The 21944-nt window shown below is 44.2% G+C and overlaps 1 protein-coding gene across 1 annotated transcript in view; it reads left to right on the top strand.

Moving 5' to 3' along the window:
• Window positions 1-18785: 18785 nt before the first annotated feature.
• Window positions 18786-21944, top strand: part of MEGF8 (multiple EGF like domains 8) — a 113601-nt gene continuing 110442 nt past the window's right edge. The window contains exon 1 of the mRNA XM_082273582.1: window positions 18786-18860. The gene's annotated coding sequence lies outside the window, so the exon portion shown is untranslated. The remainder of the gene's footprint in view (window positions 18861-21944) is intronic.

Genomic DNA, 21944 nt, shown 5'->3' with positions numbered 1-21944 from the left:
TTTTAAAATGTATTTAAAATCTTTATTTATTAGGAACAGCCAATGCGTTTCAGGGGAATAGACTACCCCATTTTTAGGGCTAACATGTAAAGAATAATAAAAATCAAATGTAATAATGAAATAAAATAATAGGATTAGTAGTAGTGGGTAAATTACATTGGGGTTGATTTACTAAAACTGGAGAGTGCAAAATCTGGTGCAGCTCTGCTTAGAAACCAATCAGCTTTCAGGTTTTGCTGAAGATGAAGTTAGAAACTCGTTAGCTACCATGCACAGCTGCACTACTCTCCAGTTTTAGTAAATCAACCCCACTGTGTATAATGCAATTTTACAAAATAAATCAGAAACAAAATTATGATAAAGCATTAATAACTATGTGAACATATGTATATTATATTATATTATATTATATTTTATTATATTATTATTGTTATGTATAATATTATATTATTATATATTATATTATTATGTATAATAATAATAATATATATATATATGTATGTGTGTGTGTATATATATATATATATATATATATATATATATATATATATATATATATATATATAAATAAATATTTATTATTATATAATATTATAATATTTATTATTATAATAGTAGAATTATAATATTATAATAATTAATATATATTATTATATATAATATAGTATATATAATAATAATTATTATTAATAATATTATTATTATTATTATATGTGTGTTTTTTATACTATATATTATCTAGGCCCTAAAAAAGGGGTTAGTCCATTACCCCCGAAACACATTGGATGTTTCTATTAGCTGAAAAGATGGCAAAAACAATGCTGTCTTTATGTCTCACTTTAAAACTAGTTTTACTTTGTTACTAGGGGCCACTTTGCTTGATTTCATGGCTAAATCCCCGACAACCACCATTCTTCTGTCCAATGAGAATACCGTTTTTGGCCACAGAGCCACTCTCATTAGACAAAAGATTGGCATATGGCAAGATTTTCAAATATGATAAGTATAATGTATGTCCAAGGGTTTGTGGGCAGCTGACCATCACACCTGTATGAGCTTGTTGGACATCTTATCCCAAAACCATGGGCATTACTATTGAGTTCCCCCACCAGCCCCCCAGCAGCCTCCACCAGAATTTTGGAGTTTGCTCTGGAATTTGGGTCTATTCGGCCTAAGAGTATATACCACAGGATGTCTGCTATTATTGCTAGGAAAGCTTATCTTACGTCTCACTTTAAAACTAGTTTTACTTTGCTACTAGGGGGCCAATTCGCTTTATTTCATGGCTAAACCCCGAAAACCACCATTCTTCTGTCCAATGAGAATACCATTTTTGGCCACAGAGCCACTCTCAATAGACAAAAGATTGGTATGTGGCAAGATTTTCAAATATGATAAGTATAATGTATGTCCAAGGGTTTGTGGGCAGCTGATTATCACACCTGTATGAGCTTGTTGGACATCTTATCCCAAAACCATGGGCATTACTATTGAGTTCCCCCACCAGCCCACCAGAATTTTGGAGTTTGCCTCTGGAATTTGGGTCTATTCAGCCTAAGAGTAGATACCACAGGATGTCTGATATTATTGCTAGGAAAGCTTATATTATGTCTCACTTTAAAACTAGTTTTACTTTGTTACTATAGGGGGCCAATTTGCTTGATTTCATGGCTAAACCCCGACAACCACCATTCTTCTGTCCAATGAGAATGCCCTTTTTGGCCACAGAGCTTCTTTCATTAGACAAAAGATTGGCATATGGCAAGATTTTCAAATATGATAGGTATAATATATGTCCAAGGGTTTGTGGACATCTGACCATCACACCTGTATGAGCTTGTTGGACATCTTATCCCAAAACCATGGGCATTACTATTGAGTTCCCCCACCAGCCCACCAGCAGCCTCCATTCTTTGAGGAAGAATTTCCCTCTGGAAGAGTTTGCCTCTGGAATTTGGGTCCCTTCAGCCTTAAGCCCCATACACACGCAACGATTATCAGCCGACCGATCGTCCGTCTTTTGTCCAGAGTGGTGTTTTGTTGGTTGGAATGTGCCTAGACTGCACACGAATTTTCTCGCCCAACAAAATTCTACTTCAGAAGTGATGTCATGTGTTGGATTGCTTTCTTTGTGTTCTTTCTTCTCTGAGCATGCCCAGTCTTGCTCATTAGATTTTTCCCTGTCGAAATCTGTACTGACTGCACGAAAATCGGCCGTGTTTTGACGGCGGACAAACATTTTATAGTCTGCACACCAGATTTTTTTTCGGCCGAAAAGTTGGAGTCGGTTGTCGGAAGCACCATACTAACAAGCCGAAAATCGGCAGATCGGTCGTCGGACAAAAACTCCCTGCCGATTTTCGACGTGTGTGTACGGGGCTTTAGAAGACCCGATTCACAATCAACATTTCAAATAATTCCAAGTGTCTTTGGTTAGCTTGGAGTCAGGCCTCCAAGTATCTGAGACACACATAACTCCCTCAACCCAACCTGCCAAATTTTTTACCTCTCAATGGTTATCTCATTCGCATCCTCCTCCTTTTCAGCACTATGGCTCGGTTCACACTAGACGGACTCCAAAGTCATGCAAATCTTAGTGCAACTTTGGAATTCGTACTCTGTGACTTTGATGTGACTTTTTACACTCTGTGGCTTTGAAGTCGTATCAAAGTCGGACCAAATTAGTGCAGGAACCTTTTCTAAATTTGGACAGACTTAGGTAGTATCAGTTAAGACAGCTCTCATAGATAAACATTGAACTTCACATATCATCTGACTTGGGGGTCTCACAAGTCGGATCCTAGGTGGCATCAGTGTCAACCGAGCCTAAGTCTATTATAAAATAGAAGGTGCACCTTAAATTTGTTCTACTTTGGATGCACTGAAGAGGGAACCATTTTATCTACTGAAACAATTGACAGCATAACTGTTCAGTGGGAATAAATGAAAGGAGGTACAGAGGAATTAGTGATATTTTGTAGTTCAAATATAACAGCCAAGTTGGCTTTTCAACATTTCCATTGTTGCAAGCAGGAGAGCCTACGGAAGGGAATCAATGGAAAGAACATATGCTGTAACGTCAATGTGACCATAGCACTGCAGGCACCACTGTTTATGCTATGGAATAAACCAGTGATGGCGAACCTTGGCACCCCAGATATTTTGGAACTACATTTCCCATGATGCTCAACTACCCTGCAGAGTGCATGAGTATCATGGGAAATATAGTTCCAAAACATCTCGGGATGCCAAGGTTCGCCATCACTGGTATAAACCAATTCTTGCTCAGCAGGTTAAATGGCTGCCCCTTCATATTATTGACAGGGCTTCTTCAACCCTCATAGTGTTACTAGAGAAGCAATTTATCATCTGTCATACCAGGCTATCCGAAATAACACAATGTACTCTTGTACCCAGTTCTGGTAGAACTTAGCACTACATGTTGGACACAGAAAGACACGGTATTAAATGGCTTGCAGAATAAATTTCATTTTTGTAAATAATAAAAGTTTGTGTGTGCCTCATTTTTTGGGGGGTGCGGGTGATGTTTTTGGGGAGTATAATCATTCAGTAAATGTGTTAAAGACAAAGTTAAGCTCTGCCCAAAAAAATGTAGGCAAAGGACCAGCGATAAGCTCAGGGGTGTTTGGATCCTAGTCCGAACCCACCTTTGAGTTCATTCTATGCCCCACAGCTGTGGGGTTAAGGAATGCCTTACAGGGCAACTTGTAAGGAGGTCTTATGATTGGGCAGATGTTGGCGCCAACTGTGCAAGTCCCACTTCCTCTCGAATAGGACAAACACCCACCTGTTGTGGAGTTAAACTCTCCACCATATTGTATTATGCCCCATACACACGTGCAGATTATCTGCAGACTTTTGTCTGCAGACTTACCTTTTCTATGTAGTGCAAGGGCCTGCCGGATTGCATACAAATTGAAAGTGTTTAGATTTGACCTCATATTATATGGTTTTGGTAAGTCTGCAGACAAAAGTCTGCAGATAATCTGCACGTGTGTATGGGGCATTACACTCCGCTTTCTCCTTTCTCACTGGAGATCAAGGCAGCCTGTTAGGTGGGAACCCGGGGGTGGGGCCGAGCTGCGCTGTCCGTCTCAATGGACACACAGAGCGTGGCTCAGGAGTGAGCCTGCATGAGTGCCCCATAGTAAATGGAACTCTTGGAAGGGTGGAGGAGCCAGGAGCTCTGGGGGGGGGGGACCCCAGAAAAGGATTGGGGCTGATTTGTGCAAAACCATTACACAGAGCATGTAAGTATGACATTTTTATAATTAAAAACAAAAAAATTTCTTTAGAAACACTTTAAATAGGCAGTTAAAGGCAGGAGCAGGGAGTTTAGCAAGAAACAGAGTATCACTGAAGACTTTCCAAGAAAACAGACAAGGAGTTATCGAGAGCTTCAGGTGGCTCCATATGAAGAGCCACTGCCAGAGACCCTTAGTTTGGATTTGAATCCTGACACAAGGACAACCAGATCTCATTCCAAATCTCCTGAGCCCAGCAGTCAGAGGCACCAGTACCTTAGATCCCACACTGAAGATACATAGAAAGGCTGTAGACACGAACGTGCCTAGGCACACTGACATACCAGGAAGCACACTGCTGTTTTTTAGGGGAATGCCAAAAAAAAAAAAAAGTAGATTATTCAGGGTACTGCTTAGGCAAAATTAAAGCGGTATTAAACCCAAAATCAAAAATGTAACATATTGCAGCTTAACAATCATTAGATGTGGTGGCTGCATTCCTTTTCTGTTTTTAGGCTTTTTCCTTCTATTTTCACCTGGTGATCTGGCCAGTAACACATCTCCTGTATTAGAGTGCTCCCAGTCTGGATGAAGGAGCACAGGGGGCACCTTTGGACAGCAGCATTGTCAGTCTGGGTGGGGTTGGGGAGTGTTAGATGCACTAGTAAATTTAGACACGCTAACAAATTGAAGCCAAACTCCAGCTCACACTTTGTAAGCAGTTACAGCAACACTTTTTTTTCTTTTTGGTATAAAGGTTTTGCATAAATAAATAAAAAAGCTGACTATTGTAGGCACCCCTGTCAGTGATTAGTGGTTTGTCTCAGTCCTTTAACTGCTACATTTGTAGGACTGCTTGTTCTGTTAAAAAATAACAGACTTACCTGCAGGATCACCAGGTGAAAATGAAAAAACAAAGCCTAAAAAAGAAAACGAATGCAGCCATCACATCTAAGAATTGGTATGCTGCAATATAATAAATGTTTGCTTTTGCATTTAATACTGCTTCATAACATAGTTATCCTTCACTTTTTAAGGTAATCTCCACTTCAAAGAAGGACTAGTGTATAATGTGTAGGGTACCTCTCCCACTGACCACTAATGTATAGCGTACCTCTCCTACTGACCACCAATGTATAGGGCATCTCTCCCACTGACCACTAATGTATAGCGTACCTCTCCTACTGACCACTAATTTATAGGGTACCTCTCCCACTGACCACTAATGTATAGCGTACCTCTCCCACTGACCACTAATGTATAGCGTACCTCTCCCACTGACCACTAATGTATAGCGTACCTCTCCCACTGACCACTAATGTATAGCGTACCTCTCCTACTGACCACTAATGTATAGCGTACCTCTCCTACTGACCACTAATTTATAGGGTACCTCTCCCACTGACCACTAATGTATAGCGTACCTCTCCCACTGACCACTAATGTATAGCGTACCTCTCCTACTGACCACTAATTTATAGGGTACCTCTCCCACTGACCACTAATGTATAGCGTACCTCTCCCACTGACCACTAATGTATAGCGTACCTCTCCCACTGACCACTAATGTATAGCGTACCTCTCCTACTGACCACTAATGTATAGGGTACCTCTCCCACTGACCACTAATGTATAGCGTACCTCTCCTACTGACCACTAATTTATAGGGTACCTCTCCCACTGACCACTAATGTATAGCGTACCTCTCCCACTGACCACTAATGTATAGCGTACCTCTCCCACTGACCACTAATGTATAGCGTACCTCTCCCACTGACCACTAATGTATAGCGTACCTCTCCTACTGACCACTAATGTATAGCGTACCTCTCCTACTGACCACCAATGTATAGGGCATCTCTCCCACTGACCACTAATGTATAGCGTACTTCTCCTACTGACCACTAATGTATAGCGTACCTCTCCTACTGACCACTAATTTATAGGGTACCTCTCCCACTGACCACTAATGTATAGCGTACCTCTCCCACTGACCACTAATGTATAGCGTACCTCTCCCACTGACCACTAATGTATAGCGTACCTCTCCCACTGACCACTAATGTATAGCGTACCTCTCCTACTGACCACTAAATTATAGGGTACCTCTCCCACTGACCACTAATGTATAGGGTACCTCTCCCACTGATCACTAATCTATAGGGTACCTCTCCCACTGACCACTAATGTATATGTTACCCCTCCGACTGACAACTATTGTATAGTGTACCTCTCCTACTGACCACTAATGTATAGGGTACCTCTCCCACTGACCACTAATGCATAGTGTACCTCTCCCACTGACCACTAATGTATGGGGTACCTCTCCCACTGACCACTAATGTATACGGTACCTCTCCCACTGACCACTAATGTATAGGGTACCTCTCCCACTGACCACTAATGTATGGGGTACCTCTCCCACTGACCACTAATGTATACGGTACCTCTCCCACTGACCACTAATGTATACGGTACCTCTCCCACTGACCACTAATGTATGGGGTACCTCTCCCACTGACCACTAATGTATACGGTACCTCTCCCACTGACCATTAATGTATAGGGTACCTCTCCCACTGACCACTAATGTATACGGTACCTCTCCCACTGACCACTAATGTATAGGGTACCTCTCCCACTGACCACTAATGCATAGTGTACCTCTCCCACTGACCACTAATGTATACGGTACCTCTCCCACTGACCACTAATGTATACGGTACCTCTCCCACTGACCACTAATGTATAGGGTACCTCTCCCACTGACCACTGATGCATAGTGTACCTCTCCCACTGACCACTAATGTATACGGTACCTCTCCCACTGACCACTAATGTATACGGTACCTCTCCCACTGACCACTAATGTATAGGGTACCTCTCCCACTGACCACTAATGTATACGGTACCTCTCCCACTGACCACTAATGTATACGGTACCTCTCATACTGACCACTAATGTATAGCGTACCTCTCCTCCTGACCACTAATGTATGGGGTACCTCTCCCACTGACCATTAATGTATAGGGTACCTCTCCCACTGACCACTAATGTATAGGGTACCTCTCCCACTGACCACTAATGTATAGGGTACCTCTCATACTGACCACTAATGTATAGGGTACCTCTCCCACTGACCACTAATGTATAGGGTACCTCTCATACTGACCACTAATGTATAGCGTACCTCTCCCACTGACCACTAATGTATACGGTACCTCTACCACTGACCACTAATGTATAGGGTACCTCTCATACTACCACTAATGTATAGCGTACCTCTCCCACTGACCATTAATGTATACGGTACCTCTACCACTGACCACTAATGTATAGGGTCCCTCTCATACTGACCACTAATGTATAGCGTACCTCTCCTACTGACCACCAATGTATAGGGCATCTCTCCCACTGACCACTAATGTATAGGGTACCTCTCCCACTGACCACTAATGTATAGCATACCTCTCCTACTGACCACCAATGTATAGGGCATCTCTCCCACTGACCACTAATGTATAGCGTACTTCTCCTACTGACCACTAATGTATAGCGTACCTCTCCTACTGACCACTAATTTATAGGGTACCTCTCCCACTGACCACTAATGTATAGCGTACCTCTCCCACTGACCACTAATGTATAGCGTACCTCTCCCACTGACCACTAATGTATAGCGTACCTCTCCTGCTGACCACTAATGTATAGCGTACCTCTCCTACTGACCACCAATGTATAGGGCATCTCTCCCACTGACCACTAATGTATAGCGTACTTCTCCTACTGACCACTAATGTATAGCGTACCTCTCCTACTGACCACTAATTTATAGGGTACCTCTCCCACTGACCACTAATGTATAGCGTACCTCTCCCACTGACCACTAATGTATAGCGTACCTCTCCCACTGACCACTAATGTATAGCGTACCTCTCCCACTGACCACTAATGTATAGCGTACCTCTCCTACTGACCACTAATGTATAGCGTACCTCTCCTACTGACCACCAATGTATAGGGCATCTCTCCCACTGACCACTAATGTATAGCGTACTTCTCCTACTGACCACTAATGTATAGCGTACCTCTCCTACTGACCACTAATTTATAGGGTACCTCTCCCACTGACCACTAATGTATAGCGTACCTCTCCCACTGACCACTAATGTATAGCGTACCTCTCCCACTGACCACTAATGTATAGCGTACCTCTCCCACTGACCACTAATGTATAGCGTACCTCTCCTACTGACCACTAAATTATAGGGTACCTCTCCCACTGACCACTAATGTATAGGGTACCTCTCCCACTGACCATTATTGTATAGGGTACCTCTCCCACTGATCACTAATCTATAGGGTACCTCTCCCACTGACCACTAATGTATATGTTACCCCTCCGACTGACAACTATTGTATAGTGTACCTCTCCCACTGACCACTAATGTATAGGGTACCTCTCCCACTGACCACTAATGCATAGTGTACCTCTCCCACTGACCACTAATGTATGGGGTACCTCTCCCACTGACCACTAATGTATACGGTACCTCTCCCACTGACCACTAATGTATACGGTACCTCTCCCACTGACCACTAATGTATAGGGTACCTCTCCCACTGACCACTAATGTATGGGGTACCTCTCCCACTGACCACTAATGTATACGGTACCTCTCCCACTGACCACTAATGTATACGGTACCTCTCCCACTGACCACTAATGTATGGGGTACCTCTCCCACTGACCACTAATGTATACGGTACCTCTCCCACTGACCATTAATGTATAGGGTACCTCTCCCACTGACCACTAATGTATACGGTACCTCTCCCACTGACCACTAATGTATACGGTACCTCTCCCACTGACCACTAATGTATAGGGTACCTCTCCCACTGACCACTAATGCATAGTGTACCTCTCCCACTGACCACTAATGTATACGGTACCTCTCCCACTGACCACTAATGTATACGGTACCTCTCCCACTGACCACTAATGTATAGGGTACCTCTCCCACTGACCATTAATGTATAGGGTACCTCTCCCACTGACCACTAATGTATACGGTACCTCTCCCACTGACCACTAATGTATACGGTACCTCTCATACTGACCACTAATGTATAGCGTACCTCTCCTCCTGACCACTAATGTATGGGGTACCTCTCCCACTGACCATTAATGTATAGGGTACCTCTCCCACTGACCACTAATGTATAGGGTACCTCTCCCACTGACCACTAATGTATAGGGTACCTCTCATACTGACCACTAATGTATAGGGTACCTCTCCCACTGACCACTAATGTATAGGGTACCTCTCATACTGACCACTAATGTATAGCGTACCTCTCCCACTGACCACTAATGTATACGGTACCTCTACCACTGACCACTAATGTATAGGGTACCTCTCATACTACCACTAATGTATAGCGTACCTCTCCCACTGACCATTAATGTATACGGTACCTCTACCACTGACCACTAATGTATAGGGTACCTCTCATACTGACCACTAATGTATAGCGTACCTCTCCCACTGACCACTAATGTATACGGTACCTCTACCACTGACCACTAATGTATAGGGTACCTCTCATACTGACCACTAATGTATACGGTACCTCTCCCACTGACCACTCATTTTGGGCACTTCTCAATTAATTGCCAAATTGAGGGGGTACTTCTCCTATTACCACCAGTGTAAGAAGGCACCTCTCTACTGATCACCAATGTAAGGAGACATATCTCCACTGATCACCAATGTAAGGAGACATATCTCCACTGATCACCAATGTAAGGAGACATATCTCCACTGATCACCAATGTAAGGAGACATATCTCCACTGATCACCAATGTAAGGAGACATATCTCCACTGATCACCAATGCACGATAAAACATCTCTTATTACCAATATAAATATGTAAGTGGGCACTTCTTCACTGATTACCAAATAAGAAGGCACTTCACTGATTACCAATGTAAGGGGGCACTCATCTACTGATCTCCAATGTAAGGGGGCCCTTTTCCACTGACAGCTAATGGACAGAGGCCATTCTCTGCTGACCGGCAATGTAAATGGGCATTTCTACAGCAATAAGCAAGGCAAAGAGGCACCTCTCCTGCTGACCACCAACATAAGAAGCCATTTCTCCTCTGACTACCAAGGTATGGAGGCCCTTTTCCCCCTAATAACTTTGAAAGAGTGTGCTTCTCCATTGACCACCAATGTAAGGGAGCAATACACAATAAGGAGGCTGTTCTTCACTGCCTACCAATGTAATGGGCATTACATTGACCCCCAATATGAGGGAGCATGTCCTCTCCGACCGCTGATGGCAGGAGACATTACAAATTTCACTGTCTGATTTATTTTACTATTATTTGTTTTTATTTTAATTTCATAATTATTACAGAAAATGATTTCAACATATAAAGCAGGGTGGATAAAAAAACGATCCCCTTAAAGTGGTAGTTAACCGACAAAAAAAAAAAAAGAAATCTAGCCCCCTGCAGGTTTACGTCATAATGTACTAATTTGCAGAGAATACTAACACATTATGACAGACTTACCTGTAAAGCTGATCCCTCCCATGCAGCGCTGTCACGGCTCTATGGCCCTTCCATCTTCACCCGGTCTTCCTTCCCAGTTTGCGGGCTTCAGCTGTGTCAGCTCTGACAGAGCTCTAAAGGGACTGCGCGATATGCCGCCCCTTCAGAGCGCATGCATGGGTGACATCACTGGCTACATCTCATGTGAAAATCTCCTAAACAGTGCAAATTTAGGAGATATTCACTGCAACTACGGGTAAGCCTTATTATAGGCTTACCTGTAGGTACAAGTTAAAAAGTGGACTTTGCTCCCACTTAGGCCCCTTTCACACTATTGCAACGCAATTTTGCCGCGATTTCGCGGCGCGATTTTTGCCGCGATTTTGAAAGCATGGGCAAGGCTATATGCCTCAAAATGCATTAAAATCGTGGCAAAGTAGTGCAGGAACTACTTTGAAGTCGGTGCGACTTCAAAACGCACTGATATGAATGGGGCTCATTGAAAATAATGGAAAACGACTTGTCATGCGATTTTGCGGTCCAAAATCGCGGGACAAGTCGCACTAGTGTGAATGGGGCCTTATAAGTGACATTAAAGCTTCATTTTTTTTAAATTAAAATAACAAACATTTTATACTTACCTTCTCTGTGCAACAGTTTTGCACAGAGCAGTCCTGATCCTCTTTTTCTGCAAGTGCCCCCATAAAAAGCAGCTTTGGCACCCGTGCTCGCTCACTTCCGAGACACCATGTCTGTGCCTATTGTAGCGTTAGGCCGAACACTCCCCGGTTCGGTTCACACCAGAACTCTTGAACATTACAAAAGTTTGGACCTGAAGCGCGAACCCTATAAATGTATATGGGACCTGAACTTGAAAAATGAAAAGTGCCCATTTTGAAGGCTTATATGCAAGTTATTGGCCATAAAAAGGGTATGGGGGCTTGGGTACTGCCCTGGGGGACATGTATCAATGCAAACATTTTTTTTTTTAAAAGATTGTTTTAAATGGAACAGTGATTTTATTTATGGTTGAAGTGAAACAATAAAAATGAAAAATGTGTTTAAATATAGTGCCTGGGGGGTCCCCTTAGTCTGCCTGTAAAGTGGTGCATCTGTACTGTGTATAGAACCTGCTGCAGCAAAACTGACATATATAAAGAAAAAAAATTACGTTTAAAAAGATTTTTACGTGCAAGCTTTTCTTATTTTGTAAACAATGGCTTGGGGAGCCAGTCCATATGATGAGACCACAATTTAGTGCACTCAGAACAAGATTAGAGATTTTCGGGATAAATTCTGGTGTCTATTTGGCAGACTTTGGATGGAAATAGCAAAGTTTTGCACCACAGTAAGCCAGTCTTATGTGAAGAAGCAAAAATATATTACATTCAGGCCAAGGTTAACAATTCTTTTTTTTTTAGATAAAATCTGGTGTCTCTTTCGCAGACTTTGGATAGAATTAACAAGTGCGGTAAATTATGGCCTTGGGTGTTGGTGGTGCCTTCACACAGTAAACCCTATAGAGGTACTTAACAAAATAAACAATGTCTAAGTGTCGGTTCACACTATGGCGATCCGACTTCGGGGCGACCTGTGAAGTCTCGTGCACTGCGACTTCGGCGTGACTTGCATGGACTTCACTTAATGGAAGTCAATGCAAGTCACTCCGATGTCGCCCCGAAGTAGTACAGGAACTATTTTTGAAGTCGGAGTGACTTGAGTCGCTCCTTTTAGAACGGTTCCCGTAGCACAGAATGGACCGCGACTTGTCAGGCTGACCAGTCGCCTGACAAGTCGCGGTAGTGTGAACGGGGACTGAGTCCCCGTTCACACTAAGGCGACCTGTGAGGCGACCTGGTCGCCTCACAGGTCGCTTTCCATAGGGAAGCTGCGGACCCGTTCTAATAGGAGCGACACAAGTCACTCCGACTTAGAAAAAGGGTCCGGAGCTTCTTTGGGGCGACCGTCATAGACTTCAATGTTATGAAGTCCGTGCCGGCCGCTCCGAGGTCGCGGCGCGCTGCTCGCACCACGACCTCGGAGGTTGCCCCTGGAAGTAGCGTCGCTTGTATGTGAACGGGGCCTAACAGTAACCTTGAAAGAGAAGTTTCAAAATAAATTTACAAAACAAATTTGGAAATTGCTTTATTCTCTCATCTCGTGGTCTTCTTCCTCCTCTTCTACTCCTCATATATACAATACATTAATAAACCTTATTAGAACTTCTCCAAGATGCCCAGACATTGCCCTATTAATATACTCAGTATTGGTGAGCTGCATGTTTATGTAGCCACCCACAGAGACCAGGTATCCCTTGTTTTCCATACCCCTCTTCAGTTTCACCAGTACTAGCTTACCAGTAGGGTCATTAAGGAATGGTTTTGGGTTTGGTGGCAAACTTATTCTGCCGCTGAACCTGGCACTGATCTACAGACCAGTGAAAGGAAGAAAAAAATTTCCCCGCAGAATGCTCAGAGAACACACCGCCAGAGAGAGCAGGAAATGATTAGAGGTAATCTTGATAGAAGCAAGAATTGGCCTTTTTGTAAAAAAATTAGAGTATTTGCACCGGTCGCTCTACAGCCGGTGGTGTTCTGCTGGCAGACATGTTGCAAGGACCTGTGACACCCTCTCCTTTTCCTATACCATCATCCCTGTCAGTGGAGGCTGCTGAGAGGTCATGAGATATAGCGGGGTAGACTTGAAGGATGAAGAATGAGGAGAAGATTTGTGACCTTTCTGTGTGGCTTTCAGGTGCTGTTGCCAATGGCCTGAGTGGAGGTTAAATGCCTTGTCAACCATGTGGTACCCAAATGGCTGGTGTTTTTGCCACATTTGATCTGTTTGGGGCAGGGAATACCAATTGCAACAATGCGATCAGCTGCACATGTGCTAGAAAAGGGCCCACACAGCTGAGCTGTGGGAAGTGGACAGCTCCACAATCTGATGGAATAGGGTGGCTGCTCTCTTCCATGGTGGCTGCCTCTGGAGGAAATCCTGCCTCGTTGGGGTTGTGCCTCCCCCCTCACTTTTCTCCTCTGCTCTATGTGAGCCCCAAGAATCTATCCATGCAGACCAGAACTTGTCAAATTTTTTAGGATGATTGCAGTTAATATAGGTAAGCTTATACAGAGGCAATATCGTGTTAAGAGTAGTATGCCAAGAGGCTACCATGGGAAGGTTAGCTGACTTCCATCTGAGAATTATCTCCTTACGAGCATAGAAAGAAGTATAACATATAAACACTTTAACATATCTGCCTAGAGGAGGGTTCTCAGAGACATTCAAAGGCAAAATTTTGGGATCCAATCTGAGAGTCAGAGGGAGAGAACGTCACAACTACCATTGATTGTCAAAATGGGTCCAAAACTTTATTTTACAGCAAAATCAACATTTTGGAGCCTCGCAGGACCCCTTCATCAGGCATGTGACCTTTGAATTTAGAAATTGGATAAAAGGTTTAGCACTGGCAAACACGTTTTGAAAGATAAATAGTGCATTTTATATAGAACTATACAGATCAGACCAAAATGAGGGACAAATGAGGAGGAAAGAGGGACAGAGGGACGTTGTTCCAAATCAGGGACAGTCCCTCGAAATCAGGGACAGTTGGGAGCTATGTAATGATATTTCTTCTTGAAGACATGCTGCTCAGCCCTGCTTCTTCTTCTACCATTGTGGATCAGTAAACATCAGCCCATCCCACCATCCACAGCTGCTTTCAGTTTTTTTTTTCTGTGAACAACTTTATTGCACGCATCACATAACTCCAATACCATTGTCTATGGATATTAAAGCGGAGTTCCACCCTAGTTATACATTTTTTTATAAAAATACCCCCGGGACAGTCAGGGCTAGCACATTCCACAATGGCTAGCCTCTGATCTGTCCCGGGTTGCACTTACCTTTCAGGAGAAATACTTACCTTGAAATTGTCTTCTCCAGCGCTGCCATCTCAGGTGTGGGCAGCTTGAAGCCAGCGCGATCCGCTTCCGCGTCCTCTTCGGTCCTCTTCCACCTTCTTCGGTCCCACAATGCACTGCACCGGCCCCGACGTCACTTCCGGGTCGCGCGCGTCATCCCTCTACAGCTTGTGGGCATGCCCAGAAGCTGTTTAGAAGGGAATGACGCGCGCGCCCCGGAACTGACGTCGGGGCCGGTGCGGGCGCAATGATTCCTGGGAGCGATGACGTTCAGCTCCCAGGAATCATTGCAAAAGCCAGGAAGTGACGAATCGCCGTGGCCGCCGAGGGGAGGAAGAAGGAAGTAAGGTAAGTATATTTTCTCTAAAAGGTAAGTGAAAAAAAAAAATTGCGATTATCCATTTGTTTTTCAGGTGACCGGGAGCGAGAAGATGGAGGTAAGTATAAATTTCGGGTGGAACTCCGCTTTAATACTATTATTACTACACAAGACTTGCACCAACAGTTTGTGCAGCACTTTACAACATGGGGGCAGAAAGTAAAGTTCGAATACAACTCAAAACAGGATGAATCAGGGAGCACTGCTTGTTATGGGCCATACACACTCTAAGATTTTCTGAAGACTTTTTCCTTTAGATTTACCAAAACCATATAATATGAGGTCAGACCTAAACACTTTCAATTTGTATGCAATCTGGCAGGCCCTTGCACTACATAGAAAAGGTAAATCTGAAGGAAAAAGTCTTCAGAAAATCTTATAGTGTGTATGGCCCTTTAGAGCTTGCAATCTAAGATAATGCAATACTAATGTTTATGGATGCATGTACAGTGCATCCGGAAAGCATTCACAGCTCTTCACTTTTTCCACATTTTATGTTACAGCCTTATTCCAAAATAGATTGGAGTTGTAAATTCTGTTGATTGGACAAAATTTGGAAATGCACACCTGTCTATATAAGGTCCTACATATAACAGTGCATGTCAGAGCACAAACCAAGCCATGAAGTCCTAGGCATTGTCTGTAGACCTCAGAGACAGGGATGTATGGAGGCACAGATCTGGGGAAGGGTACAGAAACATTTCTGCAGCATTGAAGGTCCCAATGAGCACAGTGGCCTCCATCATCCATAAATGGAAGAGGTTTGGAAACACTAGGACTCTTCCTAGAGCGGGCTGTCCTGCGAAACTGAGCGATCGGGGGAGAAGAGTCTTAAGCCTCGTACACACGCAACGATTATCGGCCGACCGATCGGCCGTATTTTGTCCAGTGTTGTTGTGTTGGTTGAAATGTGCTCTAGACTGCACACTAATTTTCTTGGCCAACAAAAACCAACTTCAGAAGTGATGTCATGTGCTGGTTAACTTTCCGTGTGTTTTTTTCTTCTCTGAGCATGCCCAGTCTTGCTCATCTGAATTTTGTCTGCCGAAATCTGTACTGACTGACGGAAACAAAAATTTTATAGCCTGCACACCAGATTTTGTTCGGCCGAAAAGTCGGAGTCGGTTGTCGGAAGCATCATACTAACAAGCCGACAATGGGCCGATCGGATGTTGGCCGAAAATTCACGGCCAACAATCGTTGCGCGTGTACGAGGCTTTAGTCAGGAAGGTGACCAAGATCCCGATGGTCACTCTGACAGAGCTCCAGCGTTTCTCTGTGGAGAGAGGAGAACTTTCCAGAAGAACAACCATCTCTGCAGCACTCAACCAATCAGACCTGTATGGTAGGATGGCCAGACGGAAGCCACTCCTCAGTAAAACGCACATGACTGCCCGCCTGGAGTTTGCCAAAAGGCACCTGAAGGACTCAGAAACCATGGGAAACAAAATTCTCTGGTCTGATGAAACAAAGATTGAACTCTTTGGCCTGAATGACAAGCGTCATGTCTGGAGAAAACCAGGCCTTGCTCATCACCTGGCCAATACCATCTCTATAGTGAAGCATGGTGGTGGCAGCATCATGCGGTGGGGATGGTTTTCAGTGGCAGGAACTGGGAGACTAGTCAGGATGGAGGTAAAGATGAATTCAGCAATATAGAAAGACATCCTTAATGAAAATCTGCTCCAGAGCGCTCTGGACCTCATACTGGGATGAAGATTAATCTTTCAACAGGACAACGACCCTGAGCACACAGCCAAGATAACAAAGGAGTGGCTACGGGACAACTCACAGGTTGAACTGGATGGACTATTGTCTTTATTCAACCTCACCTACTATGTAACTATGTAACTATGTCTGTAAATTGTCCAGACAGAGCCCGGACTTGAACCCGATTGAACATCTATGGAGAGATCTGAAAATGGCTGTGCACCGGCACTCCCCATCCAACCTGATGGAGCTTGAGAGGTCCTGCAAAGAAGAATGGGAGAAACTGCCCAAAAATAGGTGCCAACCTTGTAGCATTATACTCAGAAAGACTTGAGGCTGTAATTGGTCCCAAAGGAGCTTCAACAAAGCATTGATCAAAGGCTGTGAATACTTATGTACATGGGAGTTTTTTTGCTTTTTTATTTTTAATACATTTGCAAAGATTTCAAACAAGCTTCTTTCAGGTTGTCATTAGGGGGTATTGTTTGTACAATTTTGAGGAAAAATAATGAATTTAATCAATTTTGGAATAAGGCTGTAACATAACGAAATGTGGAAAAAGCGAAGCGCTGTGAAAGCAGTTGTCTACCCCGCTTAGTGATTTTTACCCACAGGTAGGCCTATAACAAGGCTTACCTGTAGGTAAAATTAATATCTTCTAAACCTGCACGGTTTAGGCGATATTCACCCTGTATGCAGTCGCTGATATCAGAGGGACAAGGTTATCTAGAGCCCAGGGCGAACATACCAAACTGCGCCCCCCCCCCAGAAAAAAAAAAAGATGCATGAGCATTATGTGTCAGCAAAGATCCCCCCTCCCCCCAAAGAAACTGAGCTTTAGTCTGCATATTTACCACCTAAACTTAGATTCCCCCTTCTCCCAGTACAAATCCACCTCCCTGCTGTAGTCCCCCCTCTTAGCACAAATATTTTCACCCCACAACCCCAATACACCCCTTCTAGCGCAAATGCTCAACCCCTAAAATTTCCCCTCTGAGTATACATCTTCTCCCTTCCATTCCAATTCCCCCCTCCCAGCACAAACCTTTTTCCCCATATCCCTTCTCTGATCACAAACCCACCTAAATCACTACTTTTAGCACCCCCCCCCCAATTCCCCTTCCTAGAACAATACCCCCCAAATTCCCCTTTCTAACACAAATCACATACACCTTAATCTCCTTGTGGTGCCCCCCAAACCTCACTAAATAACACAGTGCCCAGGGCAGCCGCTCCTCTTGCCCACCCCTTTTCCCGGCCCTGGGTGCATGCGATCTGAAAGTCTGGCGTATCGTGCTGGAACTTCAGCGCTCCGGAACACCAGAGCTTCAGAACTTCAGAGCTCCGGAATGGAGGGCTCCTACGCAAATGTGCAGTAGTGATGTCATCGTGGCTCCGGCCACTCACAGTGCTGGAGCCTGCGAACCCGGAAGAAACGCTGGGGTAACATGTCAGCTCTTACAGCAGTGACCGGGCACCGCTGCGGGGGCTTTGTTCTAAGGTATTTCATAATGTGCTAGTATGCGATGCATCCTAGCACATTTATGCTATTGTCTTGCAGTTTTTTTTCCAATGGTGCCGCTTGAATACTTTCCGGATGCACCGTATTGCACTGTATACACCATGTCATCCTACTGGCATTTCTATTGTTTTCAAATATTTTTATATATATTTTTTTTTTAATCAATAAAAATAAATTGAAAGAAGACAGCTAGCTGCTCAGTTCACATCTGGACCAAGCTTTGTTGCAATTCAATTGCAATGTCAATTTTCTTCCTCTAGATGGCGCAAAGAGAGCTGATGTACGGAAACAGCAGTTCGCGCAGTCTCCACAGGCGTCGCTCTATCCCATTCACCCTCTATCATTCTTTAGCTCTCTCGTTCTCAGCCCGTGTGTTTTCCGTACAGGGGGCGGGCTGTAGCGACTCCTTCCGGTGCGGTGCGCAGCTGGCGAGTTTTGGTTCCGGTTCATTTTGCAGTCCAGAGGTGTATGTAGCGGATCGAGCAGGCGGAGGGTGAGTGTGCTGGAGGAGGGGGAGGGGTAAATACTGGGCTGGGTTCGGTGCTGGGAAGGCTGGGACTTCCAATGGCACCACAGTTCCCAGCATGCACCGGTAGGCTCCCTATTGTTAGGTGGTGTGGCACTGTAAGTCCCAGCAGACCCTTCCAGGTTCTGTATAGACAGCCTACATGCACACAACTTCATTCACCATTGAAATGCATATAAAGGAGTTATTGATTGTATATCTGTCCATCCAGTCCTGGGATTTACACTGCTCTGCCAGCCTGGAATGTTTTGTATGTGTGTGGTGAAGCAGCACTCAGACTGGGAGAGGGTGAGGAAGCACTAAAGCTCAGTGAGGTGTCCTGCATGCACATGTCCATGCTGTGCTGAGATCTGACAAGCCCTGCTATGCGTCTGATCTCGGGTGCAGGCCCCGTAGGGTCAGGGGACCGTTGTGCACACTTCACCTATCAATCCAAAACAGAGAAGGGGAGCGACTCACCATGGTAAGAGCCAGGCAGTGGACACATTGAAGCACAGTTACATCACCAAAGTTCCAGCGCGTTTCGTCTCATAAGGTCCTATGAGTAAGCTCCACCCACGCCTTGGACCTTTGAAGCTTTTAAGTGATGTAACTAGGCTTCAACGGATTACCTTCCTGGATTTTACCATGGAGAGCGGCTCTCCTTCTCTGTTATGAATTGATATGTGATGGTGCATGCGGATTGGAGGAGAGATCTGAGTGCTGACCTCATTGGTCTGCCAGTGCTCTCTCACTATGCAATCACAGGCTGGGGATTAGGAAGGCAACCAAGTTGTATAACCTAAGAGCCCGTTCACATTGACAGAGATAAATATGCCATTTAGAGGTGTACAGACGCGTTTCGTCTCATAAGGTCCTGTGGCTAAGCTCCACCCATGGAGTAAAACGCGTTGGTCCTCTGAAGCTTTTTAGTGATGTAACTATGCTTCAATGGATGACCTTCCTGGCTTTTACCACAGAGAGCGGCTCCCCTTCTCTATTGTGAATTGATATGTGATGGTGCATGCTGATTGGAGGAGAGACCAGCAAGCTGACCTCGTTGGTCTGCCACTGCTTCCTCACTAGCCAATCACAAGCTGAGGATTAGGAAGGCAACCCAGCTGTATAGCACAAGAAGTCGTTCACATTGACAGATATAAATGCGCCACTTAGAGGTGTACAGATGCGTTTCGTCTCATAAGGTCCTGTGACTAAGCTCCACCCATGGAGTGAAACGCGTTGGACATTTGAAGCTTTTTAGTGATGTAACTAGGCTTCAATGGATGACCTTCCTGGCTTTTACCACAGTGAGTGGCTCCCCTTCTCTGTTATGAATTGATATGTGACGGTGCATGGTGATTGGAGGAGAGACCTGAGAGCTGACCTCATTGGTCTGCCACTGCTCCTTCACTATCCAATCACAGGCTGAGGATTAGAAAGGCAACCCAGCTGTATAGCACAAGAAGTCGTTCACATTGATAGAGATCAATGCGCCACTTAGAGGTGTACATACGCGTTTCGTCTCATAAGGTCCTGTGACTAAGCTCCACCCATGGAGTGAAACGCGTTGGCCTTTTGAAGCCTTTTGGTGATGTAACTATGCTACAATGGATTACCTTCCTGGCTTTTACCACGGAGAGCGACTCCCCTTCTCTATTATGAATTGATATGTGACGGTGCATGGTGATTGGAGGAGCTGACCTCATTGGTCTGCAACTGCTCCCTCACTAGGCAATCATAGGCTGAGGATTAGGAAGGCAACCCAGCTGTATAGCCTAAGAGCCCGTTCACATTGGCAGAGCTAAATCTGCCACTTAGAGGTGTACAGACGCGTTTCGTCTCATAAGGTCCTATGACTAAGCTCCACCCATGGAGTGAAACACGTTGGACCTTTGAAGCTTTTTAGTGATGTAACTATGCTTCAATAGATTACTTTCCTGGCTTTTACCACAGTGAGTGCCTCCCCTTCTCTATTATGAATTGATATGTGACGGTGCATGCTGATTGGAGGAGAGACCTGAGAGCCAAACTCATTGCTCCCTCACTATCCAATCACAGGCTGGGGATTAGGAAGGCAACCCAGCTGTATAACCCAAGAGCCCGTTCACATTGGCAGAGATAAATGCGGTAAAAAGAAAACAGGAGGTATATGGCGCTGCCTGGATCTGAGATTGAGTGAAAGTTAAATGGGAGATTGGGGGAAAATAAATAAAGTTATTTCACTAAAAAAATATATCTAAAGTCTGATAAATAAATAGTGTAAAAATAGATATGAAATCGTACTGATGATATTAAAACAACAAAATATATATAACAAATATCAATAAAGTGGTAAAAGGTGAACATGTGCATAATAAATCCAAAAAATATAAATGTCCATGTAAAATAATGATAAACAAATTCACAAATGATATTCAATCTTCAATGGTGATTTGTGATCGTGAAAAAAACCTGCGCGCTCCCCGTCTCTCCCAGGACCGCACTCACCGCATCACCAAACCCTGCAGGGGTAACGAGCATCAATGGCATTAAAGATGGCTCTTATATGTATGCCCAGCTGGATGTAAACCGCGTTTCCCAGTGTAAAAGAGATCTGGTCTCAAAGGCCACGGAAAGAAGAAGAGCATCCGATTACCTATGGGAAAATGAAGCCTGTGTATATCTTGTGCTTTACCTTAGGGAAGTGATGGATTTTATTCCATGCTTTGTAGGGGAAAAAAAGATCACATGTCTCTATGGTCATTTCAGAAACCCAACCCCCCCCCCCCCCCCCAGTCAGAATCACTCCCCTAGGCTCACATTTAACCCTTGATCATCAACAGGGTTAACCCCTTCCCTGCCAGTGTCATTATTACAGTAACAGTGCATATTTTTAGCACTGATTACTGTAGTAATGTCACTGGTCCCCCCAAAAGTGTCAAAAATGGCAGTTAGGGGTCCGATCTGTCTGCCGCAATGTTGCAGTCCCGCTAAAAAACACAGATCACCGCCATTACTAGTAAAAAAAACATAAAAATGACAAATCTTTCCCGTAGTTAGTAGACGCAATAACTTTTTGCGCAAACCAATCAA

The sequence above is a fragment of the Pelophylax lessonae genome, assembly GCF_965119305.1.
Source record: "Pelophylax lessonae genome assembly, chromosome: 12".
Taxonomy (NCBI): Eukaryota; Metazoa; Chordata; class Amphibia; order Anura; family Ranidae; genus Pelophylax; species Pelophylax lessonae.
This window is presented reverse-complemented; position numbering and strand designations above follow the sequence as displayed.